This window comes from Vulpes lagopus, chromosome 7, assembly GCF_018345385.1.
Source record: "Vulpes lagopus strain Blue_001 chromosome 7, ASM1834538v1, whole genome shotgun sequence".
In the NCBI taxonomy this organism is placed as follows: Eukaryota; Metazoa; Chordata; class Mammalia; order Carnivora; family Canidae; genus Vulpes; species Vulpes lagopus.
The window spans coordinates 95665976-95687585 of NC_054830.1; the positions used below are offsets into that span (position 1 = coordinate 95665976).

A 21610-nucleotide genomic window follows, 5' to 3' on the forward strand; every position below is an offset into this window, starting at 1 on the left:
TCTTTTTTACTTATAGAAATGATAGATGCATACTCTTTATACTGAAAAGCACAAGAAAAAACCATAATTTCAATTAAAAATTTTTTTTAAGATTTTATTTATTTTTCATGAGAGACACATAGAGAGAGCAAGGCAGAGACAGAGGCAGAGGGAGAAATAGGCTCCATGCAGGGAGCCTAATGTGGGACTCGACCTCAGATTCCGGGATCACAACCTGAGCCGAAGGCAGACCCTCAACCACTGAGCCATCCAGGCGTCCCCATAATCTCAATTTTAGTTATTTCACATTTTTCCAAATTAACTTTAAAATTAGGCAAGATAAGGGTACCAAGTTATAGAAAGAACACAAAAGGAATATTTTAAATAGAAAAGATACACTGTTCATACTTTATAGAACTAACTTACATGCTTTGCTCTTCAATCTCAACGTGTTCTTGTTTGCCACATTGGGATGACTTTTATACTTAACTACAATCCACTTTAATTAGCAGATCTGATTCTTTTCTGATTCTCAGAGCATCCAGACTCTACCACACTCACCTTGGCTTTTAGAGATCTCTCTCCATAGAAGGCTTTTTTTTTTTTTTTTTTGTACTGTCTTTCCCATGTCCTCTAAGGAGTATACACCAGCATGATTAGATGCAGCTGTTTTTAATTAACCCCTTCGGCTGTCCTCCAGATGAATGACTCAATATGACTTGGCAAACTGATGGTTTCTAAGGAGTAATGCATATTTACATCACATCAATATGTTTAATAAAGTTAACCCACCCTACACCAGCAGAGCAACAACAATGACTCATAAAATCCAATTCAGGTGACTTACCAGGTCAGAATGTTACTGCTCACCAATATGTTTAATAAAGTTAACCCATCCTATGTGTAGAACAACAAGAAACCAATGTCTTCATCCTACTCAAATCCAATTCAGGTGACTCACCAGATTGAAATGACTTCTCAGTGAGCTAAGGCCTCAGAGAATTGAGGGTTCTGATGGGTCCTTTTTCTCTTTTGGGTGGGAGTCAGGCAAGAACTCAGCAGGACCCAAGTGGTCCCTTCTTACCACTGTAGGGCATGGGGAAAAAGTACTTCTTATACTTGGCTGAATATTGTGAAGCTGAGGGATATAAAATATTGAATGGGAGAAGGGTGAATGGAGGCATAAATTAGAAGACCGGGCTAAACCCAGAAGTCAAGCTGTGGAAGCCAAAACAGGAAGGCAGGAAGCCAAAGATTGTGAAGTAGTAAAATGAACCAGAAGCTGCTGTAAGAAAGTCCAGCAATAAAGATGGAATTTGCCCATCTACCCCATCACCCTGGGAGATTTTAAAAGTATTTCTCTTGCCAACTTGGATAAGTATGTATGGAGGATTGTTGAAAAGAGCATAAGAGAATAGGTGGGATCTAAAATGAGTCTTCCTTAGGACACCTGGGTGGCTCAGCGGTTGAGCGTCTGCCTTCGGCTCAGGGCATGGTCCTGGAGCCTCAGGATCCAGTCCCACATCGGGCTCCCTGCATGGAGCCTGCTTCTCCCTCTGCCTGTGTCTCTCTTTGCATCCCTCATGAATAAATAAATCTTTAAAAATAAAATAAAATAAAAGTCTTCCTTAAAGGAAAAAGGCCAGGCCAACTCCAGATAAACCCTAGAAATCATTATGCTTGCCTAAATGGGTCAATTTCTTTTAATCCCAAGGTCACCTGGTCTGGGTCTGGGAATAGTCCTTTATTTATTCATTCTGCAAACACTTATTGGGTAGAAATGAAATAGTACAAATATGAATTAGTCATACTTCTTGCCCTCAAAGACCTTATATTCTCGTTGACTTGAGAGAAATCTCTAAATATAATATAGGCAACATGTACACCTCAAACTTTGAAGGGGCAGTTGGTATCCAAAAATAAGAAGAGAAAGGGACCTGTCCTTAAGGAACTATAATATGGTAAAAGGAGAGAGAGATGAATATAAAAGGGGAAATTATGAAAAAAAAAAAACCACATATGTTCTGTAAAAGCAGTCAATACAGAGTCTAAGGGGGAGAATTGAAAGGGGCCAATTCTTTCTGGATGGTGAAAGTGGGTGGTGAAACAGGAAATTCTTCAAAAAGAAGTAACATATACTGACAGATAAACAGGAATGCCATGCTGACGGGAATAAGAAAAGCATTCAAGAAAAAGGTAGAAAAAGGCACAATGTTGTGAAATGTCACTGCAATTTGAGGAAAAGTGTAGCTCTGTTAAGCTTAAAGGGAGGCACTGGGGATGGATTAGGGTGTAGATAGGGCAGGAGAGGTAGATAAGGTATCAATTATGGAAATAATAATTGGCAGGAAACAGGCAAAACCAACATGCACCAATCCCATAGCCAACTTGGTTTTCCACTGGATCTCTGAGAAAAAATTTTTATTAAATACCTATTTTATGCAAGGCCCTCATATACTATGGATGAAGCAGTAAAAACATTAATAGATCCTCACAGATTTATGTTCTTGTATGAAACACTAATATGGACACCAAAAACTGGAAAACAACATAGAACCTAAGTATAATTTAAAGAAAGTAAGAACAAGGTGCCCTAGGCTGTTCCAGCTTTATGGAGATATAATCTATATATAATGTTGTGTACATCTGAGGTGTACAATGTGGTTATTTGATATATGTTCATATTGCAAAACAATTACCACAATAAGATTAATGAACACATCCATCACCTCACTGTTACCTTTTGTTTATTGTGAGAACTATTACTCTCTATTCTGTGAGCAACTTTCAAGTATACAATAGAGTACTGTTTACTATAGTCATCGTGCTGTACTTTACATCCCCAGAATTTATTCATTATAACTGGAGTTTATATTCTTTGACCATCTTCACCATCTCCCCGACACTGGCCCCTGCCTCTGGCACTACAGTCTGCTGTGTTTCTGTGAGTTATGCTTTGTTAGATTCCACATATAAGTGAAATCATATAACATTTGTCTTTCTTTGTCTATTTCATTTAGCATAACACCCTCAAAGTTCATCTACATTATGGCAAATGGTAGAATTACCTTTTCTATGGCAGAATAATATTTCACCATGTGTGTATGTGTATCACATTTTTTAAATCCATTCATCCACTGACATTGACACAGATTGTTTTCATGTCATGGCTACTGTAAATAATGCTGCAATCAACATGGGGCTTGAGATAGCTCTTCAAAACAGTTATTTAAAAAAAAAAAAACCCAGTTATTTCATTTTGAAGATCACAATGTTGTTCCATCATAGTCATTCTTTTTCTTTTCTTTTTTTTTTTTTAGGACCTCCATACTGTTTTTCCTCCATACAAGGATTCACTCCCTTTTCTCCACATCCTTGCTAGTATTTGTTATCTCTTATCTTTTTGATAATAGCCATTCATCAGGTGTGAGGTGTTATTTCATTGTGGCTTTGATTTGCATTTCCCTGATTAGTAATGTTGATCTCCTTTTCACCTATCTGTGGGCCATCTCTATATTTTCTTTGGAAAAATGTCTGTTCAGGTTTTCTGCTTATTTTTTAGTTGAAATGTTTGTTTTTGTTTTGTTTTGTTTTGCTATTTAGTTGTTGGATATTTATCCCTTATCAGATAGATAAGGGATATCAGTAAATATCAGTAAATATCAGATAGTTTGCAAATATTTTCTCCCATTCCATAAGCTATCTTTTCATTTTGTTGATTGTTTTTTTCGCTGGGAAGAAGCTTTTAAGTTTGATGGAGTCCCACTTGTTTATTTTTGCTTTTGTTGCCTTCGTTTTTGGTGTCATATCCAAAAAGTCATTGCCAAAACCAAAGTCACGGAGCTTTCCCCCTATGTTTTCTTTTAGGAGTTTTAGGGTTTCAGGTTTTACATTGAATTCATTTCAAGTTAATTTTTGTGGATGGTACAAGATAGGGGTCCAGTTTTATTCTTTTAAGTGTGACTATTCAATTTTCCTAATTCCATTTATTGAAGAGACTATCTTTTCCCCTTTGAGTATTCTTGGCTCCCATGTGAAATATTAGTTGACTAGATAATTATTGGGGTTTTTCGGAGGGGGGGTTGGTTTGTTTAAAGATTTTATTTTTTCATTCATGAGTGACAGAGAGAGAGAGAGAGAGGCAGAGACACAGGCAGAGGGAGAAGCAGGCTCCATACAGGGAGTCTGACGTGGGACTGGATCTCAGGTCTCCAGGATCACGCCCTGGGCTGAAGGCCGCGCCAAACCACTGAGCCATCTGGGCTGCCCTTTGTTTTTGTTTTTAATTTAAGTAGGCTCCACACTCAGCATAGATCCCAATGTGGGGACTGAACTCACAACCATGAAATCAAGACCTGAGCTGAAATCAAGAGTCAGACACATCACTGACTGAGCTGCTCAGGTGCCCTATAGATAAATAATTCTCATTGTTAAGACTTGAGGAAGACTTCATGAAGAAGGTGAATTTTAAACCAGGTCTTTGAAACATGGGGAAAGATGGGATGGTGAAAAAAAAAAAAAGTCTAGGAAGAGGGAGGAAGAGTAGGAGAGACACAGAAACATATGAGTGTTTGGTATCATGAAGTATGGAAAGTACTCCAATGGATAGCTATAGGGCAGACTGCATACAGGGAAATAAATGGGAGATATAATCAGAGAAATAAGTTTTAGTGACGTTTACTGACATACAAATAAATTTAGAGTGGGATGCCTGGGTGGCTCAATGGTTAAGCATTTGCCTTCGACTCAGGTCATGATCCTGGAGTCCCAGGTTGGAGTCCCACAACGGGTTCCCTGTGGGGAGCGTGTTTCTCCCTCTTCCTGTGTCTCTGCCTCTCTCTGTGTGTTTCTTGTGAATAAATAAAATCTTAAAAAAAAAACAAGTTTAGAGTTTATTCTAGGTTAATGGAAAGGATCAGACCCAGTTGACCTAACCACTTAGAGGTGGAGACATAGGATCAGAGAAGGAGGCAGACACTGACCAAGCGAGGTGACAAATGGAGCATGGGAAACTGCAGAGAGGGCCCATGGCTCACAGACCCAGGATAAGAACAAAGCAGAGTTGATTTAGGCACGATCACTTGGTCCATAAGCAAAATATGTTCCCATAGAGTGTCCTCTGACTATCATAACAGTCACTCCTTCTCCAGTGGGGAAGACCTAGGGAAGAGGGTTCTTACATGATTAAATACATCCCCCTTTCTTTGGGCTGATGCAGAGTAGAGAGAGGATGCTCAAATTTCCTTCTCCTTTTTCAGAACTAACTGAAGTATAGAAAATGCATCCAAGAAGGAAGGACTAATTAGAGGAGATGGGTCCAGGAGATGTTTAAATGGTAGAATTTATAGGATTTGACAACTGGTTGTAGAGAGAAAAGGCAGAAAATAGGTTAAGGTACTATCCTGGATAACCAGGGATGGATATGCCTATAAATAAGGGGGAGAAACAGGTGGATAACTGTGGAGGAGAAGAGATGAGCTTCCAGTGGGATTTCTTCTGAGATGTAAAGAAGGTAATTAAAAATGAGTCAATCATGACAATAAAGCGAATTTAAGAAATTGCATTAGGAATGTTTTTATGCAAGCAAAAGAAATTCAACTTGAATTAGAATATATGGCTATTTATAGACTCACATAACTGGGAATTTCAAAGAATCAGTGAAGTTTCAGTCATAGCTGCTCCAGAGTTCAAACATATCATCAGGGGCACCTGGTTGGCTCAGTTGGAAGAGCACATAACTCTTTTTTTTTTTTTTTTTTTTAGCACATAACTCTTGATTTCAGGGTGGTGAGTTTGAGCCCCATACTGGGTATAGATATTACTTAAATGAATAAACATTTAAAAAGTATTAACAAAAACCATATAATTAGGAACTAGTCATCACTCTCCATCTCTTGGCTCTGCTTTCCTCTATGTTGGTTTCATTTCCAGGCCAATTTCCCACACTGCAGCAAGGATGACTAGAGGCAGCTTTAGGATTACTGTTCTTATAACTGGTATCCCAGCAAGAAGAAAGCATGTCTCTTTCATGAGATTTTTAGGAAAAGTCCCAGAGAAAAGTCTTATTTCCCCTCTTTAGCAAATGTGCCCATCCCTAAATCAATCATTTTGTCTGGATGGGTTTGGGTGCTCTAATAGACTAGGCCTGATCATGTGCTTGGAGCTGCCAAATGGGATAGACTGGTAGGATGAACTTTGAACATTCTTACTTGCTGTCATTAAATTTGCTTGGAGGATCTTGGAGCACAGCATGGTTTGAGGCTTTTAGGCCTGAGAGGTGGGATGGGGACAGTTATGGGGGGTTAAAGGGGGTTGAGGCCTTGGGCACTGGAAGAGAAGGTCTGTGAAAGAGAGAATAACAGAATGGCCCTAGGCCAAAAGATAACTTCAGTGACCTCACGGTTTTATTTGGGGATTCCTGCCTTTGTCTTTCCAAGTGCCAACCATCAGTGCGAAAAGCATACAGTCAGTTACACAGGTTCATTCTTCAGGGTAGTCCTCTCAAACTTCAAATAAACTTTTTTTTTTAAGATTTTGTTTATTTATTCATGAGAGACATGGAGAGAGAGGCAGAGACATAGGCAGAGGGAGAAGCAGGCTCCCTACTGAGAGCCTAATGCAGGACTCAACCCCAGGACCCCGGGATCATGCCCTGAGCCAAAGGCAGATGCTCAACCACTGAGCCACCCAGGTGTCCCAAACTTCAAATAATCTTTTAAATCTTTTCAAATATATAAGGTTATGCAAAATAGAAGTCATAACCTCTGCTATGAAAATAAAGCACTGCATATATACTGAGCCAAGAATGTTTTGTCACCAGTCATAGAACTAGAATCAGGATGGGGCCTTGGTTCAACTTGCTTATGATTTTAGACAAGGAACCACATAATTCGACAAAGGCCAGACATGGAACAGCAGAGCTGGTACTAAAATTCACATCTCCTGTCTCCTAGCCCTGATAATGTTTCATCATATCATTCTACATTAGCCAAATACTTCTCCTAGGAGACAATCATCCAACCAGAAGGCCATTCTAATATGGTCCTATATCAGTTAAAGTATCCACCAGGTAGAGGTTGGGTGTGGTTAAGCTAGGGTTAATCCTGGTTGCCTATGATTACTGCTAGGAACATTTGAAAAAAAAATCAATCCAGATTCATTTAGCCAATTAAATCAAACCTGTGCTTGATTTTGTTGTTGTTGTTTTCTATTTTCATGGAATTTCTTTCATTCATCCCAGACTCCCAAAACTCAGCCCATTTTTGCAAAATATCCCATAGGTCAGGGACCACTAGGACTGAACATCAATAGATGGAGAAACAGTCACTGCCATTGAAAATCAAGAGCCCCTGTCGAAAGAACTAAATGTCTAAATAGGAAACTGTCACAGTGGTAAAAAGAAAGCAGGGAGAAATCCCACTAGGGGATGCAGATCAAATAAAACAGAAGAGTATTTTATTCAGGCCTATTAAAATAGACAATTAAAAACAATACCGTTGTCCCTGCAGGGAAACAACTGAGCAGCTCCTTACTTACATATGCAGAGCACAGTGTGCTTATATGGCACCTTTCAGACAGGCTCTTGCAGCACACTATCAGCATCACTAAGTATATCAGCCTAAATCAAAGTAAAGCTTGGACTACAATTTCAATGTAGCGTGATGCCTAGAAAAGTCCAAATCTGGCAAGAAAGTTTCACATTTAAGAAAGGAAGTGGCCAAACTATTCATTTTTGCAGTCTTTACATGATTGAGAAAATTCCTAGAGGGTCACTTCACAACTGTTACTTTAAAAAGTGAAGTAAGGGGATGCCTGGGTGGCTCAGCTGTTGAGCATCTGCCTTCAGCTCAAGGTGTGACCCTGGGATCAGGGATCCAGTGCCACATTGGGCTCCCTGAGGGGAGCCTACTTCTCCCTCTGCCTACGTCTCTTCCTCTCTGTGTCTCATGAATAAATAAATAAATCTTTAAAAAAAAAAAGAAAGAAAAAAAGTGATGTAAGATCCATGGCATCAAAAGAGAATGCCAGCTGAATGACTACCCCTGACCTTTCAGCTAGTATCTGGAATGGTCAAGCATTGTTCACCACCATTGTGCAATTCAATCATTCAGCAGTGCATTCGTACAGCGAATGTTTCTTGGGTATGAACCAGATACTCTCCTAGGCTTGAGATACAGTAGAGCATAATACATAGAGAAACTGGGACCCTTGCTGAGCATGTTCCAGTGGGATATGGCCAGGTTACCCTTACCTCCTGCTTTGCTGCTTCTCCTCTTTCGAGGACTGCCCTTGACTTGAGCAAAGGGAGTCCTGTCCTGGGTCCCATATATCCCAAAGACACATAGCTAACAAACATATTTAAGAACCCAGGGATAGGGATCCCTGGGTGGCGCAGCGGTTTGGCGCCTGCCTTTGGCCCAGGGCGCGATCCTGGAGACCCGGGATCAAATCCCACGTCAGGCTCCCGGTGCATGGAGCCTGCTTCTCCCTCTGCCTGTCCCTCTGCCTGTGTCTCTGCCTCTCTCTCTCTCTCTCTCTCTCTCTCTGTGTGACTATCATAAATAAATAAATAAATAAATAAATAAATAAATAAATAAATAAATAAATAAAAGAACCCAGGGATATGTTCGTTACTGGAGGTCTGGCTCTCAGTGCTGACTCTGCTCATCCTGAAACCAGAAATATCTGCCACCTCTTCCCTAGGGATTAACACCACTCAGGCCCAGAGATAGGCCTCTTCACATCTCTTTCCCTGTATCTGTATGAAACAAAGGGGGACTGTCTCCACATTTCTTGAAAGTTTGAGGATTGTGCCATTGTCAGCTACAGAGAACTCTATTTCAGAACATGAGAGGATTTGAAGGGTGAAAATGCTTAAGAGAAAAAGCAAAATAATTGAATTGTCAAACCTTTCTGAGAAAGCATTAATTCAATAGATTGTTGCATAACGAAGCATCCTTTCCCATTAGTATCAAGCATCTAAACACTGGCTTCCCTTCAAATTAAATTTCAAGGTATCAGAGAGTTCTGGAGATAACCACAAATATGGCATGTGGTATTTGTGACAGTTGCATGTGATAGTTAAATAAAATTTCATAAAATTAAATGATTTCAGTTGCTTTGCTTTTATATATAGGAATAGGCCTAGACATTTCATGTATAAAGTGTGATACTGACTCTCGTCATTGAGTGGGACATTGAAGGCTATAAAAGCTAAAATTGAGAGTAGTTTTATTTTGATAAAAAGGCTCATGAGAGTTAAGTAAATTTTAATTTTATCTGTAAAATGCATTTGAAATAAACAAAAATGTTAATTTAAAGTTTTAAAATTTAATTTATAATTTAAAATTAAACATTTAGATATATGATATGAGGGTCTCCATTTGTACTCTTGCCTCAGGCCCTGCAAATAATAGGGGTGAGCTTACTTTTTCTCCCTACTCCCAGGCATATATTCTAATGAAATAATTGCTGAGTAAATAGTGTTTCAAAAGTGCTAAAATGAGAGAGTTAACTATAAGAAGTAGCTGAAATGGAGGAAAAGTGGTTAGCAAAAATACATCTATTGAAATAATTAAAAATTAGCTATTCTAAGTGCATTCCAAAAGACTCATTTCAATTTTGACCTCCAAGACGTAGTTTATATCCTGTCCTTTATCTTCCAAACTTTTATCTTAAAGTCTCCTCTTTCCTTGATTTGTAAGCAGCTTGTGGAAGAGTTTCCTACTTCCTGTTAGCCCAAACAGTGTTTTCTCATTTTAAGATGATAACAAAGAAAAGGTTAATGAATAGGTGAATATAAAACATTGCTCTAGCAACATATTACATGGAGATGTAGCATAGACATTGCTATCACCAGATTCTAAATAGATGTATCTTCAAAAACCTTATCTCAAAATTCAAACCCAATTTCGTAGCTACAGAAAATTTTCCATTGTCGCACAGATGTACTGTAACAAACCAGAGAGTGAAATTCACTAAAGACCATGTTAGTAAGGAAATCACAACAGCTGGTATTATTGAGAACATTAAGAATGCTTATTGGAGAAATAATACCCACATCAACTTTGAAGAGCATGAAACTGAATCTCACTAGGGCAGTTCCATTCCTTCTACTTATCTCTATCTAGGAATGAATGAATCAGAAATTTCTACAAATGATTTATGATTTCCCTTATATCTGGAAAGGGAATATAAATGAATAAAAGGAGGAGCCCAAGAGGCTATGTGGGTAAGTGTGCACATGGCAGATGAAATGCAATTAAGAGAACAAATACCATTATATGGATGAAGCCTCGACCTTATACATATTTCTGAAGGAGACCAGATATGGCTTATTGTCTGTTAAATGATTACTTTCTGTAATTCAAGAATTAGCGTCTAGGTGGTACACTTAACAAATGTCAAGGGTGTGTGTCTAGCTTATGTGATGCCTTTTTACTGAGAACTACTTTATCTATCCCTACTCTCAGGCTGCTGTGGACAACTATCACAGATGACTGCAGCAGGATGAACATTTGATCCAAACGAGGCCAATCTAATAATTTTCACAGAAATCTGGAAATAGGAGTGAGATACAGCAAATTCAGGAGCTTTATGATAAGCCTTTTCTATAATATACTCTAAGAGCCAGAGACAGCTGACCTGGATATGGACAGACACAAGCAGAGCTAAGAAGTGTAGAGCAGTCACGCCTGCATGAATGCCTGGTGGCTCTCCAGGTCCTGTATTTAGTCCCTGGGCAAGTCAGCTGTCTTTGGGTACTTTCAGATACTCCCACATACTTCTAATAAATTTCCTTTACTACTTAAGCAGTAAGAAACAACTGAGCTCAGAAAAGGAAAGTATACACACTCTAAGCACATGACAGATGTGATATAAAGGTTTGGACCCGCTTCTCCAATGAATTCAAGAAAGAAGCCATAGACTTAAGAAATAATTATGAAAAAAAAAAGAAATAATTATGTTTGGAAATAAATATTAAATCCTTGTGTCTTTAGTACCTAAAATTGAAGAACAATAAAATTTAGGGAAGAAAACTGCATATGTTCAGTAAATTCTATAAAACCTAGGACACTCTAAAATACACACACACACACACACACACACCCGGAAATGGTATGGAAGAGGTGAGGAACCAGTCACAAAAAAAGAAATAAAACCAGAATTTAACCTTTTTTTGCTACTTAGACTGGGAATGTTTTGTGAATAATTCATGCAGTATCTTGCTCTAAGTTGGATGTGAATTGACTCACAGGAGAGTTGGAGATAATGTCACTGTGAATATTAAATCAACCAGCAAGAGGTAGGAAGGTGGTGACACTAAAGATACGATCAGATACAAACCCAGTGAACTCTTAAATAAAGAAACAAGTAAGCCCAGCTGGGCCATAAACAACCACCAAAGTAAAAGGCAATAAAAGAGAAGGAAAATAAGATACTCAAATGTAATGAAGCAAGACTTACAATGGTGCCTAGAATGTCATTTAAGTAATATAAGCTTCTGCAACCAAAGTGATTAAAGAATATATTTAACTGGTTGTCTAAACCTTCGGTGGGATTACTCTGAATGGAATATGTCTTACGGTATTATGAGTTGTCTTTCCTAGTACTTTAACAAACAAGGACCAGAGAAGGAAAACACTGAGCTGGATTTGGCAGGTTTAAAGTGGACCTTGGATTTAAGCGGACAGTGGCTGATGAGCTTCAAGACCTTTCATGAAGAGGAGGAGCCTCCCTCAGTCAAGAGAGTATATCAAGAAAGGAATGAGCTCTAAGGTTAATGGGAAAGACACATAATTCAGGTTTGCTACATTCCACAATTAAATTCCACATTTTATGTTTATTTCAAGTGCCTCAGTTGGTCCGAAAATTCTTAGTATATAATCGAGATTAAATTTAAAAAGACAGGGCAGCTCCGGTGGTGCAGCGGTTTGGCGCCGCCTGCAACCCGGGGCGTGATCCTGGAGACCCGGGATCGAGTCCCACGTCGGGCTCCCTGCATGGAGCCTGCTTCTCCCTCTGCCTGTGTCTCAGTCTCTCTCTCTGTGTTGCTCATGAATAAATAAATAAAAATCTTTAAAAAAAGAAAAAAATTAAAAAGACATTAAATCATCACATTGTATAAGTTAAACTTTCACAATGTTGCATGTTAGTTATATCTCAATAAAGCTGGGAAAAATAAATACATAGAAATAGGTGCATTAATTCATCCATGTGGGAAATGAATCCAGAATACTCATGAAAAGTTGTGATGGAAATACGGAATTTCTTATATATGACAAGCATGATACAATAATCTGCCAAGTATTTTTTTAAAGATTTTATTTATTTATTAATGAGAGACAGAGAGAGAGAGGCAGAAACACAGGCAGAGGGAGAAGCAGGCTCCATGCAGGGAGCCTGACATGGGACTTGATCCTGGGTCTCCTGGATCACATCCTGGGCCAAAGGCAGCACTAAACCACTGAGCCACCCAGGCTGCTCTGCCAAGTATTTTTCAATATTCTTATTTTGGTGGGGGGGGGGGGTGGAGAGCAAGGGAGGGACAGAGGAAGAGGGAAGGGGTGGAGAGAGAATCCCAAGCACACACCACACTCAGCACAGAGCCTGACCAGGAGCTCATCCCATGACTCTGAGATCATGACCCAAACTGAAATCAAGAGACTCTCAACCAACTGAGCCACCCAGGTACCCCAATATTCATAATTTTTAAAGCTATAAACCTTTTATCATTATTTATTAGCAAAAATAGCACAACAAACTGAGTTAGCCTGCTATTCACATTTAGTATATCATATAAATGTCTCTTGCACTTTAGCTCTGCTGTAGGCAAAAAGATTCTATAGTATAAAAAGTATTAAGCAGATATAGGTGTTTATTACTCATTTAACTCCAAAATAAGCTGGATCTAGGGGCACCTGCTTAGCTCAGTTGGTAAAGCATGAGACCTTGATCTCACGGTTGTGAGTTCAAGCCCCTACTAGGCACAGAGATTACTTTAAAAAATAAATTAGTAAGTTAGTAAAATAAAATAAGCTAGATCTAGAGAAAATAAAATTCATATGACTGCAATTGGCCCAAAATCAATATACGAAACCTACAAAACTTTAATTATTATAAATGAGATACAATCTTTTTAAACAAGCACAAGTATCAAAAACAATTATTTGATTGATATACTAGTGTACGTTGGTTTTCAGGGTTGAAGAGAGCCAGTTGTCAATAAAATTTCATTTAATTCTACTATGAGCATAACAATGTGCTAGCTTACATATTTCTACTGGAAGTATAATTGGCACTCTCCGCCCAGGAAAGCAATGTGACTAAACAAAAAGTTTTGTATATGTTTATATCTTTAACACAGTAATTCCTCTTCTAGATCTCTTATCTAAAGAAATAATCAGATGACTTCATGGATAACTATTTAAAGAAGAAGTAATACCAATTCTTTATAAGCTTTTCCAAAAATTAGAAGAGGAAGGAATACTTTCCAACTCACTCTATGAGGCCAGTATTATCCTGATACCGAAACGAGACAAAAGACAAAAACCAACATCTCTTATAAATATTGATACAGAAGTCCTCAACAAAATACTGGCAAACCAAATCCAATAACATATAAAAAGAATTATATATCATGACCAAGTGGGATGTTGGTTTAAGATTAAAAAATCAATGAATTTAACACATTAAATCAACAGACTAAAAACAAGCCCACATGATCATCTCATTAAACACGGAAAAAGTATTTGATGAATTCCAACAATCTTTCATAATAAAAACACTCAAAGACTAGAAAGAGAAGGGAACTTACTCAGGATGATAAAGGGCATCTATAAAAAAATCTACAACTCACATCATACTTAATGTTGAAAGACTAGATATTTGCCCCCTAACATTGGGAATAAGACAAGGATATTCACTTTTGCCAATTTTAGTCAACACTGTACTAGAGGTTCTAGCCAGGACAATTGTGCAAGAAAATGAAATAAAACATGTACAGATTGGCTGAGCCAGGTGGCTCAGCGGTTTAGTGCCACCTTCGGCCCAGGGCCTGATCCTGGAGACCTGAGATTGAGTCCCATGTCAGGCTCCTTGCATGGAACCTGCTTCTCCCTCTGCCTGTGTCTCTGCCTCTTTCTCTGTCTCTGTGTGTCTCTCATGAATAAATAAAATCTTTTAAAAAAAATAAAGCAGGTACAGATTGGAAAGGAAAAAGTAAAACTATTCACAGATGACATCATTTTATATATAGAAAATCTTAAAGAACCCACTAAAAAAACTGTTACGACTAATTAAAGGGTTCAGGAAACTTATAGGATACAACACCAATATGTAAAAATCAATTGTATTTCTGTACAGTTACAATAAAAAAATCCAAAAATGAAATTAATAAAACAATTCTATTTATATTAGCATCAAAAAGAATAAAAATTAGGTATAAATTTAATCAAAGAATTGCAAAATTTATACTCCAAAAATCATAAAACATTGTTGGAAGAGATGAAATATGACCCAATAAACAGAAAATCAGTCCATGTTCATGGATTGGGAGACTTAATATTATTACATTGGCAATATTCCCCAAACTGATCCACAGATTCAACACAATACCTACCAGAATAACAGCTGGCTTCTTTGCATAAATTGACAGTCATCTTGAAATTCATACAGAAAGGCAAGGGACATAGAATAGTCAATCATTAAAAAGAAGAACAAAGTTGAAGGATTCATACTTCCTAATTTTAGAACTTACTACAAAGCAATCAAGACACAGTGGTACTGACATAAAAATAAACATATGGATCAATGAATAGAATGAAGAGCCCAGAAATAAGTCCATGTATCAACGGTCAATTGATTTTAGAAAAGATGGCAAGATGCCTCAATAGGGGAAGAAGAGATTTTTCAACAAATGGTACTGGAACAACTAGATACCCACTTGTAAAAAATAAATTACCTTGCATCATATACAAAACTTAACTCAAAATGCATCAAACATCTGAAGTAAGGGGCGGCCCAGGTGGCTCAGCGGTTTAGCGCTGCCTTCAGCCCAGGGTCTGATCCTGGAGACCCGGGATCAAGTCCCACATCAGGCTCCCTGCATGGAGCCTGCTTCTCCCTTGACTGTGTCTCTGCCTCTCTCTGTGTGTGTCTCTCGTGAATAAATAAATAAAATCTTAAAAAAAAAAAAAAAAAGATCTGAAGTAAGACTCCAAACTCTTAGAAGTTCTTTTAAAAACACTATGAAGAAAGTGAAGAGACAACCTGTAGAATGGGAAAAAACAACATTTGCAAAGCATATACGCAATAAGAAAACTGCATCTAGAATGAAGAACTTTTACAACTCAATGATAAATCAGACAACCCAATTTAGAAATAGGCAAAGCGGGGATCCCTGGGTGGCGCAGCGGTTTGGCGCCTGCCTTTGGCCCAGGGCGCGATCCTGGAGACTCGGGATCGAATCCCACATCAGGCTCCCGGTGCATGGAGCCTGCTTCTCCCTCTGCCTATGTCTCTGCCTCTCTCTCTCTCTCACTGTGTGCCTATCATAAATAAATAAAAATTAAAAATTAAAAAAAAAAAAGAAATAGGCAAAGCATCGAAATTGACATGTCTCCAAAGGAGGTATACAAATGGACTAGAGATAATCAGAAAAGTGAACAAACTGATATACAAGTATGCTCACTACAGCAATATTTACTTAATAGAAAAAAAAAGGCAACCTACATACCCCAAAACAGGGGAATAATGACATAAATTATATCAAAACATTTAGATATGATACAGCCATTAAAAAGGTTTATGGAATGGCAATGTAGGGGAATAGGTAAGTATGAGAGTGCTGGAGACAAACTTTGTGTTTCAATCCCAGTTATGCCACTCAGCAGATTTAGACACATAACATGCCTAAAAAGTCCCTCTTCTTCATATGTAGTTTTTTGCTATGATTAAGGTGGTTGTCTATGAAGTGCTTAGCACATCGCATAGCACATAAGTACTAAATAACTATTTGAAAAATAAAAGCATTCTGGGGGTGCCTAGGTAGTTAAGTCAGTTAAGCATCTGCCTTTGGCTCAGGTCATGGTGTTGGAGTCCTGGGATTGAACCCTGCATCAGGCTCTCCATTCAGCAGGGAGTCTGCTTCTTCTTCTCCCTCTGCTCCTCCCCTGTCTGTGCTTTCTCTTTCACTGACTCTCTCTCAAATAAATAAATAACATTTTTTAAAAAGGATCCTGGTGTGCTTTTACTAGCATGTTGACATACCTAAAATAGAGTATCAAGTAAAGAAGCAAGATAAATAAATTACACATAAAAAATAATAATAAAGTACACATAAGATACTCAACAAACTTTGAATGAATGGTTAGATATATGGGTGGGTGAACAAATGTATAGGTGGATAAATGGAAGAATACAGAAATATATAATGAAATATAATGGTAGTCTATGTCATTCGTTTAGCAGGGCAGGTAATTCTGATTTATTATTATTTCATAGTTCACATGTCTATCTTTTTTGAGGATACTCTTAACTTTACATATTCTTTTTTGTGTGTCGTGCCCAGTTTTCCTATGGGTGTCTACTAAGGAGAGGTGACGTTAACCAGAAACATTCATGGATTGCAGAGAAAATAGGCTGTTTTATTTCTACTCCAACATTATACTTACTACCACTACATTCTTATTATTGCTTTCCTTGCTAGAGTCAGCCTATAGTTTGTATGTGCTACAAGTACATATTGAACTTAATCATTTTAAAAAAATCCCCCCTGTTGGCAATTAGCAATCAAATTCTTAATTAGCTTAAATCCACCTGGCTATTTTGCACCTAATAAATCAATTAATTCAATTCACATGGAGGGGATTGCATTTAGTGCCATATTTTAGTCATTACTGACCATCATTGTGTGTGGCTGCTGTATGTATAGTGAAGACATGATATCCAAGCAGAATTTTTATTCTCCACTGTTTTGCAGTCTGTCAGGTAAGTCGAGAGTGTGGTTAGTGTTTTTAATGTAGAACGGGATTTAGCAACAGGCCTCAGAAGACCAAAACAGAAATTAGGGGTCTAGTGTACGTTTTAAACAGGTTCACTGTTTAGGCTATAGCCTTCTAGATATGCCTGATGATGTGCAGTGTCATTCATTTCAGATTCTAATTGTATTTTTCCAGTAGAAAAATGATATTATATTCTCCATTGTTGAAATAAAGGTTGTTGGATAGTGTGATAGAAATACCAGGACATGTCAAGAATCAACTCCACCTGATTATACTTTACCCCCAAGTCTCCTGGTGGGTATACAGCTTGTGGAAAGAGCGCAAATTTAAGTCCTCATTTTAAAAGCCAACTTGAAGGACTTTCAAATAGAGACGAGTTACTTTCCTCCATTTAATACTATGTTTGTTTCTTGAAAGAGAAACTTCTTTGGGGCAATGGTAGTGAAGTAGAAGTGTGTAGAGAATTTTAATGATCAATATAAAATCTTTAAAAAAAATAGGTTCAGTTTTTATGCAAACACTATTGCATATCATTCTCTTAATTATTCCAGATATCTGACCTATGACATTAATGGTTTAAAAATAAAAATCCCAGTGTCAGGGTTCCTGTGTGGTTGAGTCTGACTCTTGATTTCAGCTGGGGTCATGATCTCAGGGTCCTGAGATTGAGTCCTGAATCGGGCTATCCACTGGGCATAGAGTCTGCTTAGGATTCTCTCTTTCCCTCTGCCCCTCATCCATCCCTACTCTCCCTCTGAAATAAATAAATAGGGGCACCTGGGTGGCTCAGTGGTTGAGCATCTGCCTGTGGCTCAGGTTGTGATCCTGGGGTCCTGGAATGGAGTCCCACATTGGGCTCCCTGCAGGGAGCCTGCTTCTCCCTCTGCCTATGTCTCTGCCTCTCGCTGTGTCTCTCATGAATAAATAAATAACTAAACAAACCCAGTGTAATCAACATATTGAAATGTTTAGATGTGGATTTAAACATATTGCTGTAGTTTAATAGTGTGTATTTCATTTACAAGTCTGAAAATACTATTGCTGGTTGACAAAATAATATTTCATTAACCTATTCTGATTCAGGCATGCCAATAAAGTATGTAGGAACATCAGAATCAGGTCTGGAGAAGTAGGGGAGTGGGAGAGTGAGGAAAAGTCTAGTGACCCAGAACCACTTCAGAGCTAATTCTTACGGGTGTGCAAATTCAAGTGCCTCAAGGAGTAAAAGGAAATCTCAGCTTAATCTTTTCTTTTTCTTTGTTAATAGCTTTATTGAGACATAATTCACATGTAAAATTCAGCTTTTTCAGTATACAATTCAGTAGGTTTCAGTATATTCACAGAAATTGTGTAAATAACACCAACATCTAATTCTGAAACATTTTCATCACCCTAGAAAGAAACCTCCTATCAATTAGCAGGTACACATCATTTCCCCCTCCTACCACTAAAGGCTGGACAGTTCATATAAATGGGATTATACATATGCTGCCTTTTGTGAATGGCTTCCTTCACTTAGCATAATGTTTTCAAGGCTCATTCACGTTGCAGCATGTGTCAATACTTCACTCCTTTTGATTGCTGAATAATATTTCATTTTATAGATTTACAACATTTTGTTTATCCATTCCTTAGCTGGTGCACATTTGGGTTGTTTCCATTATGAGTAATGTTGCTATGAATACTTGTATACAAGTTTTTATGTAGACTTAGTTTTCAAATCTCTTAGATTTATACCTAGGACTGCAATGGCTATGTCTTATGGTAAATCTATGTTTAACATTTTGAGGAAGTGCCAAATGTTTTCTAAAGTAGCTACCCCCCATTTTAGAAACCCACCAGCAATTTACTGTTGCAATTTCTCCACATCCTCCCCAAAATCTGTTGTTATCTTCGGATTACACCCATCCTCGTTGGTGTGAAATAGTATCTCATTGTGTTTTGATTTGCACTTCTCTGATTGACAAAGGATGGTGAGTATGATTTCATGTTTATTGGGCATTTGTATATCTTCTTTGAAGAAATGTCTATTCTTTGGCCCATTTTTTGACTGGGTTGTGTTTTAGTCGTTGAGTTGTAAGACCTTCACATATTCCGGATATACATCCTTTATCAGATATGAGATTTATAAATATTTTCTGCTCTTCCATGATTTGTCTTTTTACATTTTTGATGGTGCCCTTTGAAGCACAAAAGTTTCAATTTTGATGAAGTATAGTTTTTAAAATGTTTTTCTCTTGTCATTTTTACTTTGGGTATCATATTTAAGAAACCATTGCCTAGATCTAAGATCACAAAGGTTTATGCCTATGTTTTCTTTTAAGAGTTTGAACTCTTCCATTTATGTCTTTGATCTACTTTGAGCCAATTTTTGTAAACATGAGGTAAGGGTTCAACTTCATTCTTTCATATATGGATATTCTGCTGTCCTAATACCAGTTGTTGAAAAGACCGTTTTCTTCCCCCATTGAATTGTCTTGACATTCTCATCAAAAATCAATTCCATAAATCTAAGTTTTTTTCTAGACATCAATTCTGTTTCATTGATCTATGTTTATCCTTGTGTCAATACCACACTGTCTTGACTACTACAGTTTTGTAGCAAATTTTGAAATCAAGAAGTGTGAGTCCTCCAACTTTACTAGTTGTTTTCCAAACTGTTTTGGCTACTCTGGATCCCTGGCAATTCCATATAAATTTTATAATCAGCTTGTCAATTCCTGCCAAAAAGTATTAGTTTAATCTTAATGTATACCAACATTCCACAGTTTCTGATCCAGTGGACAGGACATAAGAGAAGATGTAATCATTAGAGAAGTCAGTTGCAGCCTAATGTTTTAGGTGGCTAGGTGTGGGTAGAGCCTGATTTCAGCACCATTTACAAGAACAAAAGCAGGCTTCAGTACCTGAAGGCAGAAGAAAGCTGACAAATCTGGGCAGATATGAAGGAATACAAAATTCAAGGCCCAGAGATTTGTTACAAGAGCAAGTGATGCTACATCTCCGGTAACCATAGCCAAAGGCACCATGATCCAACCACCGTGCTATGTAAGCATTCAATGAATAAAAGTGATTGCTGCTCTAATTACTTTGCCATAGAATCACTGATACAAATGAAAGTCATATTATTAGTGCCCTTCCACCAAAGTCAATTTTGCCCATAATAATAATAATAATAACCAATATCTGAGAAGCTCTTGTCAGTTTATGATACCCAGTCACATACATAATCTCACAGGATTCAAACAACTACTTTCATAGCAGATGCTATATATGGTCAGTTTATAAATATTCACTAAATTTCTTTTATTATTATTAATTGTAATATTTTATTTTTTAAGGATTAATTAATTAATTTATTTTGAGAGAGAGAGTGTGTGTGAGCAGGGGGAGGAGCAAAGAGAGAGAGAGAAAATCTCGAGCAGACTCCCTGTCGAGCATGAAATCTAACATGGGCCTGATCCTAGGAACCTGAGATTATGACCTGAACTGAAACCAAGAGTCAGACACTTAACCAACTGAGCCACCCAGGTGTCTCTTCTTTTTTTTTTTTTTTTTACAGATTTTTAAGTAATCTTTACACCCAACACAGGGCTCAAACTCACAACCCATCAAGTCACACTCTGTGCCAACTGAACCAACCAGATGCCCCCTCACTGAATTTCTTAATGACTGTTTTAGACACTGGGGACAAATACCGGGAGTCCCTTCCCTTCAAAACTCAACTTAATAATGGAGAAGCAAACATAAACTATATAATTATAAGTGTCAACTAGTATTAAATGTGACAGTAATAGATGCTGTACTCAAATGCTCATGAGAATATAGAGGAAGACACTCCTAGTCTGACTGGGGATATGTGCTATATAACAGGAGTAAACAGAGAGACCAAAGTTAAACCTAGATATGACAATAATATAATCTATTGTATTAGTCAGGTCAGGGTTCTCCAGAGAAACAGAAAAATAGAACAAATTATCTATCTGTCTGTCTATCTATCTATCTATCTATCTATCTATCTATCTATCATCTATCTATCATCTACCTACCTCTATAATGAGATTTATTATAAGGAGCTGGCTCACTCAACTATAGAGATGTATTCATGATGAGTTGTTTTATGTGTAAAAGTGTAGTAAAGTATATTACTCTTCATACATCTATAAACTCATGAGTAAAAATGCCCCTGGGCAAAACTCAGGATCTCAGGAAGTAATTTCAATAGAGAGAAGCCTTGTCCACAGCAAGCTAATAGTTGCTGTGTGGAAAATTACACGGAAACAGTGAGAGCCTACAAGTACTTTATCAGACAAAGTCTCATGGATGTTAAGGACACAGAGAGGCTCACATTCATATTAAAATGTTCAAACCTTATATTTTATTAAATCAATTTAAAAGATGCAATGAGAATCAAGGGGAAAGAACTGGGGTAGCTTACACACTTAGGATATGGTGCAAACTTCCACTCAAGATGCAGAGTGGGAAACAGCATCGTTCCTACCTTTACAATAGAAAAAAAACTGGATAATCTGCAAAATCACTTCTTGAATACTTCAGATAGCTGAGGTTGCAAAGTGACCAGCTAACCCAAAAACTAACAAAAAGCCAGTATGTCCAAGAAGAAATGG

At 37.7% G+C, this 21610-nt stretch overlaps 1 long non-coding RNA gene across 2 annotated transcripts in view; it reads right to left on the reverse strand.

Moving 5' to 3' along the window:
• Positions 1-208: 208 nt before the first annotated feature.
• Positions 209-21610, reverse strand: part of LOC121494731 — a 74908-nt gene continuing 53506 nt past the window's right edge. For both annotated transcript variants that reach the window (XR_005988851.1, XR_005988850.1), the window contains one exon: positions 209-716. This is a non-coding gene — a long non-coding RNA (uncharacterized LOC121494731). The remainder of the gene's footprint in view (positions 717-21610) is intronic.